The sequence below is a fragment of the Ovis canadensis genome, chromosome 24 (genome assembly GCF_042477335.2).
Source record: "Ovis canadensis isolate MfBH-ARS-UI-01 breed Bighorn chromosome 24, ARS-UI_OviCan_v2, whole genome shotgun sequence".
Taxonomy (NCBI): Eukaryota; Metazoa; Chordata; class Mammalia; order Artiodactyla; family Bovidae; genus Ovis; species Ovis canadensis.
The window spans coordinates 46,469,708-46,482,458 of NC_091268.1; the positions used below are offsets into that span (position 1 = coordinate 46,469,708).

General features: G+C 43.2%; 1 long non-coding RNA gene across 3 annotated transcripts in view; it reads left to right on the forward strand.

The window, feature by feature from the left end:
* Positions 1-12,751, forward strand: part of LOC138428902 (uncharacterized) — a 60,453-nt gene that overhangs the window by 11,938 nt on the left and 35,764 nt on the right. Inside the window, exon 1 of one of the 3 annotated variants that reach the window (XR_011252611.1) lies at positions 11,741-12,470. The exons of the other annotated variants lie outside the window; for them this stretch is intronic. This is a non-coding gene — a long non-coding RNA (uncharacterized lncRNA). Of the gene's footprint in view, positions 1-11,740; positions 12,471-12,751 lie in introns of those variants that run through there. 3 annotated transcript variants of the gene reach the window in all.

Here is a 12,751-nt window from a genome sequence, read left to right on the forward strand (position 1 = left end):
TTTTAATTTTTGGCCTTGTGAGGAGACGTGTGGGGTCTTAGTTCCCTGACCAGGGACTGAACCTACATCCCCTGCAGTGGAAGCATGGGGTCTTAACCATTGGACCACTAGGGAAATCCTTTTATGTTTGTTCAAACATCACTTTGTCAGCAGATTCTTTCCTAACCACCCTGCTAAAGCAACAATCAATCACCCAATTCTTTGACCTCACTTTGTGTTTCTTTGGAGCACTTGGCACACTTCATATTTATTAGTTTATACATTCACTGTCTGCCCTCCCCATTATTGTGTTCACTGATGTATCTTTTGTGCTTAGAACAGCTCCAGGCCCAACCCAGTTTTGATGAATGTCTAAATGAATGGTTCTTAATTTATTAGGTTTGCACTTTTCCATTTCATCAAGTATCTTCACTCTGGTTAGGAGTTTCAAGCTGTTTTTCTGCTATAGAACATTCTCTGTAAACAAAGTCTTAAGAGGAACATTAATGTACAAAATTGATACGATTGGAGTCACTTGATTGAAAGAAGGGCAGGAGCAGAGATAGGGAAAGCTCCCCTCTCTGAGCTCCTCATGGCAGCCCCTGAGTGTTTTAAAAAACTATCAATATAGGTTATCTCCCTCAATCCCCATAACTACTAAAGGAGGAAGATATAATTATCCTATATCTTAGATGAAGTAAATAATGAGATGGAATAAGTGAGCCAAGATGGCACCATGAAATGAATAAGCTATATGGTATAGACTTTAAAAATATTCACAACCTAAAAGTAGAATGTTACTTTTAAAATTTATTTTTAATTGGAGGATTATTGCTTTATAATGTTGTGCTAGTTTCTGCCATGCAGCAACATGAATCAGCCATAAGTATACATATACCCTCCCTCTTAAACCTCCCTCCCACTCCCTGCTCCATTCCACCCTTCTAGGTTGTCACAGAGCACTGGCTGAGCTCCCTGTGTTGGAGAGTTATGTTTAACTCAGCGGGAATTTTTAGGACTTCAAGCCTAGGAGACAGCATCTCAAGCAGCCCCAAGAGAACTGCTCCCTGCGTTGAGAAGCCAAGGGCAGGGGAGCCAGGTTATAGAAACATTTTGCAATAAACAGTAGGTAGCTGGAACATCAAAAGATGATTTTTAATTAAAGAAAAGCAGAAATCTCAAGTTAAGGAATTCAGGGCTTTTCTTCGTGTGGGAAAATGCAAGACTCTGGGATCACTGGAATCACTTCTCTGATATGCACCTCGGCTATCTGGGGCCAGTATCCTGTGTTCTCACATCCTGAGCTTCCTCAGGGCTCACCGCAGGGAGTGGTTGCAGTCTGACGGCTGCTGGATGGCAGGTATTCTTTCCTTCCCGAGTTTCCTCAGGGCTCACTGCTCACCTTGGAGGGCTGCAATTGCTGATGACTCTGAGAGCCTTGTTTACTGGTACGGCAGGAAATATTCCATTTATGAATGGACGCAAAGTGACAAAGTCAGCCAGACACCAACTCAGGTCAGCTAGCTGACACAGCCACTTCTGAAAAATTCATTCTCAGAGATGATACACATCACTTCCACACACACTCCACTGGCAAAAACAAGCCCCGTGAAAGACCCTGGATGCAAGGAAGCTGGTAAAGATCAGATCCTGGTGTAGGACCTGCCAGCTATGAAAAGGAGACCAAACTTCTGTATATAGATAGAAATCTGTACTGTAACATCCCCTCTCCCATGCCCCCTAAAAGGTCTTCATCACAGTCTATAATGCTTGTTGAACTTCTGAGAGGCTGCATTCTTTGGAGACAACTTGAAATTCTGTGACTGGAGTCCAGTGGGAAAATCATACTGTCCAAGAGGCCAAGGAACAAGGCAATAGCTGACATCTGGCTCGTACATCTGTGCAGGACATACCCCCTCAGGCACATTTGTGTGTGCATGTTCATAGCGGCTTCTCTAAATGTGCCCAAACTAGACTTTAGAGTCTGGCAATTTCTCAGAATGGTTCACTGGACCACCCATCCTGGTTTCCATATATATGAGTTGCTGTGTGCTTGTGCAGGAGGTTTGGGTTGTAATTTTGACAAACGGAGGGAAAAACTGTAATTTTCTCCTCTGGAGAAATGGGTGCACAGGAGAATAAAGATGAAGGTGATTTGAGAACTGGCCCTACCAGGCTATGTGGACACATTTTTAACCCTTTGAAAGAGAGGACATGGGACAAGAAGCTGAAGAGTTTGTTCCCATAAAAGTTATGTTTCACAAATATATGGTAGGATTGTGCTTCTTGGATCTGGTTTATTTTTATTTATTTATTTTAAAGAAGACAGATGTTTTTTAAGTGTTTATTTTTATTTATTTTTATTTTTGGTTGCACCTTGAGGCATGCAGGATCTTAGTTCCCCAACCAGGGATAGAACCCATGTCCCTAGCCCTGGGAGTGCAGAGTCTTACCCACTGGACTGCCAAGAAAGATTACAAGTCCTTTTTATTTGAGTGGAGCCAAGTGACGAGTTTTGGCTAATGAACTGGGGGTTGAAGCTATGTGTATCTATTTTAGGCTGAGCATTTAATTCCTGGTGAAGTCTCACCCAGGCCCTCTTTCCTTCTGCCACGGTCACATGCAAGTATTCAGATGGTGGCTCTTCCATTTGCTTGGGCTCTTACCTGATGATAATAAGCAGGGCACCACTGTTGATCTGCAATGGATGTGCTGGAAGGGAGCAATCAAGCTTTATTGTTTGGGCCTCTGGGATTTTGGGTTGTCATTGCAGCATAAACTAACCTCACTTGACTGATAGATACAAAGGTCCTTGTGAGACTGTAGGAGAAAAATGTGTTTTCACAGAAAGAAGCAAAGTATAACACACAGTAGACAAGTGAGCATTCCTTCTTTTTCACACCAGAGCATAGCAACAGCACCAACTCTGTAGCTGCAGAGAAACAGCATCAGGGTCCACCATATCTAGCAGAATGGAAAGAAAATCATATCCTTGGGGATCAAGAAATCAGTAAAACAACTATCTTTGAGGTTTGTTTCACCAGCTAACATTGCCCTAAGGTAGGACTTTATACCTCATGCAACTCAGCTAATGATCTAAGAATCCTACTTAGATACTTTTCCTCCCCAAAGTCTATTTCTGGCAAAGTTGCTCATGTCCTCATACCTATTCTTTCCCAAATAGTGCAGTTTTAGGTTTCTCTTCCTTTCCTCAGTATTATAACTCTCTAATCTGCATCTTACTTTTCTGACCACTCTGTTAAGCAGAGCTATTCTATCACAGATTCTGACCCTGAACTATATTCCCATCCTCAAGAAGGAAGTGGAAAAACCCTCCATTTAACAGAACCCATTCTGCAAATATGGATCTCCTTTAAAAGGCAAAAGGAGAAGAGAGAGGGGGGCAGATGATGAGATGGTTGGATGGCATCACTGACTCAGTGGACATGAATCTGAACAAGCTCTGGGAGACAGTGGAGGAGAGAGGAGCCTGGTGTGCTGCAGTCCATGGGGTAACACAACTTAGCAACTGAACAACTCCAACATTCTGCAAAGAGTGTTGGGAAACTATTTCTAATTCCTTAAACTTTTCTTTTGGGTTTTAAACTCTGTCCTAAATGGATCACCAACTATTTCTCCCTAACACATGGCCAGCTGATTCCCAAGGGGATTCCTGGTGGACATGTTCCTCATGTTTCACAGATGCATTGTGGGGCAATGGACACAGCACCAACCAGGGGACTGGAGACCTGGTACTAGTCCTGGCTTAGCCTCTTAGCAGCTGCATGCCTCTGGATAGATTATTTCACTTTTCTGGATGGCAGTTTACAACACTTGAACCAAGAAGGCATCTGAAAGAAGCAACAGAACTGTTTCCATTCCTGCCATTCTAGTTCTTCACCAGTTCTATGCCTGGTGGTGTGGGCAACAGTAGATCTTCTAACATCCTGCTTTCCAACAAAGCAAATGGATTTCAAACCAAACTGAAACTCAAGATGCTGACTCATGGAATAATTTTATTTCGATGCATATCAGTTTCTATAAGAGACATTTATAAGAACCCTTTTATTTAAGTCCCAAGTGGTTTTCTTCAGGTGTGTTGGAAAAATAGAACTCTTGCAGGAAGGGTTGGACCCCTTCCAGGGCCTGAGAGTGGGCTCTTGTCTAACACTTGGAAATGAGTTATCTGAGGGGACCTGTGCTGACAAAGCAGGAGACTTTATTGGGAAGGGGCACCCGGGGAAGAGCAGGAGGGCAAGAGAACCCAGGAGGAGTGCTCTGCCACGTGGTTTGCAGTCTCTGGATTTACAGTGCTGGGATTAGTTTCTGGATTGTTTGTCCAATCATTGTAACTCAGGGTCCTTCCTGGGGGTGCTTGCATCACTGAGCCAAGATGGATTCCAGTGAGGAGGATTCTGGGATGTTGGTAGGACGTATGGACTGGCTCCTCCTGTCTCCTTTTGACCTTCCCCAGATTCTTCTGGTTGGTGGTGGCTTGTTAGTTCTGTGTTTCTTACCAGGATCTCCTGCTCGAAAATAACTCATGTAAATGGTTACTATGGTGCCTCACCAGGGTGGGCAGTTTCAATCAGTGTTTCCTCTAACAAGACTTATAAACCCTGTCTTTATTCTCTCTCTCTCTCACACAGCATAAGCCCATCAGCCCTTAGTATCGAAAAAGCAGCTTGGCTGCCTCGAAGCTTTTATTGATTTAGAGATGCTTTTGGTGACTGACAGATAAACTGATACTGAATGAGGCTTTCTGAGATAATAGAATGCATGAAGTTTGAAAAGAAATCTCAAAGGATGAAAACCTTTTCAGGAAATTTTTAAGGAAAAGTTGCCATCTCATCTGGGCTGTGTGCTCCTGCCTGTGGGGGACATTGCAAGGGAAGGATCTCCAAGACACTGGAGAGACAGAGCCTCCTGAGCACAGCTGGCATCAATGAGACATCCACGGCTAAAGCCTCATTTCACAGCTAGATGAAAATTAAACATAAAAGACTCTTCCTGCTCCATAGAAATGGAAGTTATTTGCTGTTCTGAGTTGAGAAGTGCTACCTCTAGTCAATGAGTCACTAGCTTCCAGCCCCACCTTGCTTCTGAATAAGGGTCCATGAATTTAGAGGCATTTGCTCATCATTGGAAGTAATTGCTCATTACGTCTCAGAGAGTTTGCAAAACTCCCTGGAGTCTCAAAGCAACATGACCTCAGGAAGACCCTTCCCCACTGGAATTCTGACCCTTTGCATGGAATCGTTGACTCCAGTAGTCTGCTCTGTGATCCTGGAGAAGCATCTCTGAAAACCACATCTGACTTTGTTGTTGTTAGTTGCTAAGTTGTGTCTTACTCTTCTGAGAACCCATGGACTGTAGTCTGCCAGGGTTCTTGTCTGTTAGAATCTGCCAAACTGGGGCTAGAGGGAGACTGCAAAGGGGAGGAGGAAGTTAAGGACTGCCCTTCCTGCCTGCTTCTGGTGGACTTCCTATTCTTGTCAGTGTCACCCAGGCAGAAGTGGTTCCTTCTGATAGTAACTAAAGGTCTGCAGCCAAATCTTCAGATAAATATAGGCTCACATCTTAGCTGCAGTCTCATGAGAGAACCATAAACCAGAGTCACTCATCTGAGCTGCAATGAAATTCCTGCCACAGGGTAACTGTGTGAGATAATTCATGTTTCTTTTTACTTTATGCCACTTGGCTTTGGGGAGTTTGTTACACAGCAATAGATAACTATTACCTTTAGTATGTATTAGATACAGTCCTGAGTTTGAGGGTATAGATGTAGGTAATGCAGACAAGTTTCCCTTGTATATTATTTGTTGCTTTTACCTTGCTGCTTTTAATATTCTCTTTTTATCTTTAATTTCTGTCATGTTGATGACAGTGTGTCTTGGTGTGTTCCTCTTTGAGTTAATCCTGTGTGCAACTCTGCACTTTCCAAACTTGGATGACTGTTTCCTTTCCCAGGTCAGAGAGGTCTTCAACTATTGTGTCTTCAAACATGCTTTCAGCCCCTTTCTCTCTCTCTCCTTCTGGGATCCTTGTAATGCAAATCGTAGTGTGCTTAATATTGTTCCAGAGGTCTCTTAAACTGTCCTAGTGTCTTTTCATTCTTTTTTCCATTCGATGGCAGTGATTGTTGTACGTTGCTTATGTTTTTAGTTGTGTAAGATCTCTTCTGGCAGGTTTTGGTCTTATTCACTGATGGCTGTTCTGCAGATAGTTGTGATTTTGGTGCGTTTGTGAGAGGAGGTGAGCTCAGGGTCTTTCGATTCTGCCATCGTAGCCAATCTAAACAAACTATTTTGAAAGGGAAAAAATGGTCACTGATAGTTATAACAGTTTTTAGCTTTAAATTAAATTCTGTTCCAGCAGTCTCTATGCATGTATTTTAAATACTTGTAACTGGAGTATGCACATACATGTAAATTCTTCATTTTTAAATTAATGCTTTCCTGGAAAATTTGTATAATGTGACATGTTCTTCAAAGTTATTTTTATGGCTATACAATGTCAATGAACAATTAATCAGTTGATCTTAGAAAGAAATAGAAAGTTTTATTGGAGGAACATTGAAGGTTATAATCTGGGAACAGCATCTCAGAAAGTTCTGAGAACTGTTCTGCATACTAGAAATCAAAACACAGTTACATAAGTTGTTTTTGGAGACAGAGGGCTGTACATTAAATGATATACAACGTGGTGGGTCATTGTGACTCTTTACAAGATCAAGAAGGAACGTTATATTTTAAGGATTTGTCTTGTCGATGCTAGGAGAATGTTGCTCGTTGTGGCTGAGCAGATATTTCCATAGGTGAGAAGGTCTGGCCCATGCCTAAAGCATATACACCATGCACAATAGAGGGGAGACAGGATGCCAAAAGGCAGAGAAACATTTTTATGTTTAAAGTTTTCTTTTCTGGCCTAAAATATGTTTTATTTCGCAATAATACATCATGAAGCTAATTTCTTGTACCTTACTTAGCTATTCCCACATTACTGGATAAATCGTTTGCAGTTTCTCAGTATTGGGCATAATTCTGAGATCTTTATTCTACTGCATGTAGCTTTTTGTTTCTGTTAATGGTTTCTCTTTTTAAAGTTTTATTTGTTCATTTTTGGCTGCCTTGGATCTTCTTTGCTGCATGCGGGCTTTCTCGAGGTGTGACAACCAGGGGCTACTCTCTAGGTGCACTGCCGGGGCTTCTCATTGCGGTGTTTTCTCCTGTTGCAGAGCACAGGCTCTAGGGCATGTCTGTTTCAGTAGTTGTGGCTCACAGGCTCAGTAGCTGAGGTTCGTGGGCTCAGTTGCTCGAGGTATGTGGAATCTTCCTGGACCAGGGATTGAACTTGTATCCCCAGTATTGGCAGGTGAATTCTTAACCACCGGACCATCAGGGCAGTCCTAAATTATTTCCTTATAACAAATCCCTCAAGTGGAATTGCTGGGTTAAAAGGTATACTTGTTTGCATTACACTTAATGCATATTGTCTTGTTTCCCAGTGTAATTGTCAATGTAAAATGCTATCAGCTTGAATGTTTTTGTTTCACACAATTGCATCAAATTTTTTTTCTTTCCTTCCTTCCTTCCCTCTCTGCTCCTCCTTCACCTCCCCCTTCTTCTCCCCCTGCTGTGAAAGTGAGCCACCAGGGAAGCCCTCTCCCCCTGCTACTTCCTTTCAATTCCATGGGGGTAAAACACCTCCTCCTTGTTTTGATGACCACGTCCCCTATCTCACCCCTGCTTCAGAAATGTTCTTGACTTTGAGTCTAGTGCAGAGGAGGACATCATGAGGAAGCAACAGACAAGTGGCAGTTGGGAAGATTAGCGGGGTTTAAGCAAACTGTGTGGGGTCCCAGAGGCTTTGAGGACCAGTTATCAACTGAGAGGCTGGCCAGTCGCAGCCCTTATTGGAGACTGGCCTATCCTGGGTTCCCCTCCAGAGCCAGGTCTCTCGAGCCACCCTGCACCCTCCCTGCAAGAAAAGGAAACAGAAAAGAGAGACAGGGCTTCTTTCTTTCAATACCTGATTTTCATTAGGTTTGAAGCAGTTCTTTGTTGTGGTTTAAACTGGTTCTTTTGTTCGGCCTGAAACCTGCCTCGCTCACCGCTGTGCAGGACAAGAGGGACCTGGGGCCACAGAAAGTTAGACCTGTGGGATTCTTGCTCCAGGACTGGTGTGAAAGAAGGATTGGGTGACAGGTGATTAACCAGCTGCAGGGCTCGCCCCTCCCTCTGGATGATGGGGGATGGGTGCAGAGCTCTGCCCCATGTAAATCTACTCAGGAGGGCTGAGAGGACGGGGGGGTGGGCATGGAGCTCCAAGCTCAGCCTTGCTGTCAGGAAGACCCCCTTGCTCCTGTGAGAGGCAAAATAAAATATTATCTAACCTCCACCTTCTCTCTCCTTTCCTGTATGAAATACACATAACAAAATTTAGCATCTTAACCTTAAAAACTAAAAAACAAACCTCTTGGCTATACCTCGAGGCATGAGGGACCTTAGTTTCTAGACCTGCAGGCAGAATCTTAGTTCTCCGACCAGGGATCAAAATGGCACCCCCTGCAGTGGAAGTGTGGACCACCAGGGAGTCCCTCATCTTAACCAGTTTTATAAGTGAAAATGTTAGTCGGTCAGTCATGTCCGATTCTTTGCAGCCCCATGGACTGTGGCCCACCAGGCTCCTCTGTCCATTCAATTCTCCAGGCAAGAATACTGGAGTGGATAGCCATTCCCTTCTCCAGGGGATTTTCCCAACCCAGGGATTGAAACCGGGTCTCCTGCATTTCAGGCAGATTCTTTACCATCTGAGCCACCAGGGAAACCCTTTGTAATTTTGTAAGTACCACACCTTAATCCATTATGGCTACTGGGGCCATATTCCATCTTGACCATGTTTAAATGCATTGGTAGTATTATATACATTCACATCACTGTGTAACCATCACTACCACCCGTCTCCAGAACTCTTCCCATTTTCCCGAAACTGAAACTCAGTTTGTATGAAACAATAACGCCTTTCTTCTTCTTCCATCAACCCCTAGCAACCACCATTCTGTTTTCTGTCTCCATGAATTGGACTGCTTTCTGTAAGTCACGTAAGTGGAATTATACAGTAGTTGTCTTTTTGACTTATTTCCCTGAGCGTGTCTTCAAGGTTCATCCATATTGCAGGATGTGTCAGAATCTCCTTCCTTTTTAAGACTGAATAGTATTGTATATATGTGCATAGCACTTTCTGTTCATCCATTTCATCTGTCAATGGACATGTGGGTGACTTCTACCTTTTGGCTACTGAGAATAATGCTGCTGTGAAAAATGGGTGTCCAAATATCACCTAGAGTCTTTGCTTTTAATTCTGTTGGGTGTATACCCAGAAGTGGAATTGCTGGATCATATGGTGGGAATTCTATTTTTAAATTTGGATGAACTCCCATCCTGTTTTCCATAGCAGCTGCACCATTTTCCATTTCCACCAGCAATGCAAAATTAACTGCCACCTCAATTCTGAGTTACTGGGATTATGTAAACATGGCAGGATAGAAAGATGCTGATTTTTCCAGGTACCCTCCGCAGATTAGAGACCAGAGAAATGAACCCATAGCCAGCTGTGACAGGCCTGGTCAGTTGAGTCAAATTTGTCCTAAGTTGCTGCAAAATCCTGGAGCCGATACAATATTGTGCCTCTAATTCTGACACCCACAGCCACTTTAGGGAGACCATGGGGATCTATTCTTTAATAACATGATTATGGCTTTCTCTGTTTTAATTTAGCATGGCAGCAAAGTTTTTAAACTTACTTTAGACTGTGAAGAGTAAGATCTCTTTTTGTGTACATTAAAAGTGCTTCAACCTTCATGGGGGTACTCCAAATTCCAGTGGTTGCCAAAAATGTGTTCTCAATGGTCACATAATTAATGAGATTATTAAAATAGTGGTCTCTCACTGCTTCATCCTTCTAGACAGAATATTCCCAAAATATTGTTCCTTAGAACTCCAGTTCTTCAGAATATTGGTGGACAGCCGTGAGAAAAAAGGATTTGGATTTCAGACAGATTTCTGTTTAAATATAAAATGCTCATGTGACTTTCACAGGGGGTTCTAGCATGATCAGCTCTCATGCTTACTTACCTTGGGATCATTTTTTTGGAGGACTGTTTTCAAGATACTAGTATTGCATAGGACATATGTTGAGGCACTTTGCTAGGCAGATAAAGCCTCATATTTTTACGTTTTCCATATATAGTCTTCTGTATTCTATCATAGGGAAGCAACATGACTGTTTTAGATTTCAAGCAGAACTAGATCCAAATCATGCTTCTTCTGCATGTTAGCTATATGAACGTGGGGGAGTTCTTTCATCTATGCAAGCTTCAGCTTCCTCTTTTGTGAAACGGGGGACGTTTTAACATCTTCACAGGGTTGCGTGCAATCATGAACATGATTCTTGCCTCCTCCTAGTCATTTTTACCTGCTGAGTTGCTGGTTCTGCTAGTTACAACCTATGTATACCATTGGAAGGTAATTTCTTTTTTTTTCCTGTTGTTGAAGCTGCCACGTTCCTTCCTTGGGTTGTCACAAGTTCTCCTATGCCTGTTCTCCTTTGGATCACTAGTTTATCTGATGCTGTCAGGACACATCCACCGAGCCTGAGGAGTCGGGTTCACTGAGGTCAGCCGTCTGGTCTGCCACAAGACCAGCACAAGAGAAGGCTGTCTGGTGCGTTCTTCCAGATGCTGCAGATACAAAAGCCTGCTGCTCTGGCCCCTCTTCAGTCACTGCTAGTTCTTGTCTGGCATCGATGGATCGAGTCTGACTCTAGTATTTGTTCTGAGGAGATCTGGTGTTTCCTGCTGTGTAGACCTGGTATCTGACCCCACCCCTGGAGCCTCCCATCCCAGTGGCTTCACTGACTGTTCCTGACTGCTCTCCCTTTCTTTCTGTGCTCACCTGGGATCTTTCTTCACCTCCACTGGCGCCCTTAGGGCAGGCAGCTCAGGGAGACCTTGCTTCCCAATGCGGATAACCTAAGACATGTCCTGTTACTGAAGAACCTAAGCTACTCCATTCTGTTAACAAAAAAACTCCATTTTGTAAGGTTCCGGGAAAAGAGCCTTTGGAAATCCCCTGACCTCACCCTACCACCCACGAGCCAATCGGACCCCAGACCAGAATCTCCTGACTTAACGTTCAGGAAATTGTGGTCTACCTAGGTGACAGGGACCAATCAGAAACCAACACACAACCCTTCGAAAGAAAGTGACCAATCAGACGTCCCCCTACCTAGAAATTCTTTGTTTCATGAACACTTCCTATATAAGCAATGTAATCCAAAACCAGGGGCTCCTCCCTATAGCCGCTGCGTCAGTAACGGTTGGAGCCCCAGCTCGAGCTTGGTAATAAAAACTCTCTTGCTTTTGCATCGGATATCAGCTCCCTGGTGGTCTTTGGGAGATTTCGCGACTTGGGCATAACATTACTTTGATCCTTTTTCTTTCTTTTTAAAAATCAATTTTATTGAAGTATAGTTGCTTTACAATGTTGTATTAGCTTCTACTGCGCAGCAAAGTGAGTCAGCTATATGTATACATAGATCCCCTCTTTTTTTGGATTTCCTTCCCATTTAGGTCACCACAGAGCACTGAGTAGAGTTCCCCAAGCTACACAATAGGTTCTTTTTAGTTGCCTATAGTATCGTTAGTGTATATATGTCAATTCCAAACTCCTAGGTCATCCCTCCCTTTTCTCCCCTTGGTGTTCATATGTCTGTTCTGTTCGTCTGTGTCTCTATTCTGTTTTGCTAAGATCTATATCATTTTTCTAAATCCCACATTTATGCATTAATATGTGATATTTTTTCTTTCTGACTCATTTCACTCTGTGTGACAGTCTGTAGGTCCATCCACAGCTCTACAAATGACCCAATTTTGTTCCTTTTTGTGCCTTTTTATGGCTTCTTCTTTATCCATCCCTCTGTTGATGGATAGCATGTTCCTTCCATACCCTGGCTGTTTTAAAAAGTGCTGCAATAAACATTAGGGTGCATGTATCTTTTTTGAATATGGTTTTCTCTGGGTGCAGTGCTTCCTTTCCTTTCTCTGTTTATGCCTATTTAAAGCTCTCCTGACTTCATTCAGGAAATACTTACTGTGTGCTTTATATGATAGATAGACTCCAGAGAAACCCACCGCCAATTTCTGCTCTGTACATCCATGTTGCTCCTCTTCACCAGGAGTGGAGAGCTCTCTGTCCTTCTATCTTGACTGAATTGTGACTTGCCCTGACCAATAGAAGGCAAAGGAAGGAATGTTGTATAGGTTCTGGGCCTAGGTCTTAAGAGGCTTGGTAGCTTCTGCTTTTGCTCTCGCTTCTGAAGTTTCAATTAAGAAACATGGGATGGACAAATGAACAGTCAGAGACCAGAAAGGGAGACTGCCTGGAAGAGAATCAAGATGCTCCAGCCAACAGGACTAAGGCCCCAGACATGTGAGTAGACCATCTTGGATGTTCTAGCATGAGTCAAGTTCTCAGATGAATGCAGCCTCATCAGGACAACGTAGAGGGAGAAAACCTGCTCAGCTGAGCCCAGCCAGCCATAGAACTGGGAGAAATAATAAATCATTGTTGTATTAAGCCAGGTACTGGTAGACTTTCTGTAAAGGATCAGATGGCAAATATTTTAGGCAAATCCTCTCAGGAGGACTGGATAGTCTCTGCTGCAACCACTTACCTGTGGCTACAGAGTGAAAGCAGCTGTGCTCAGCCGC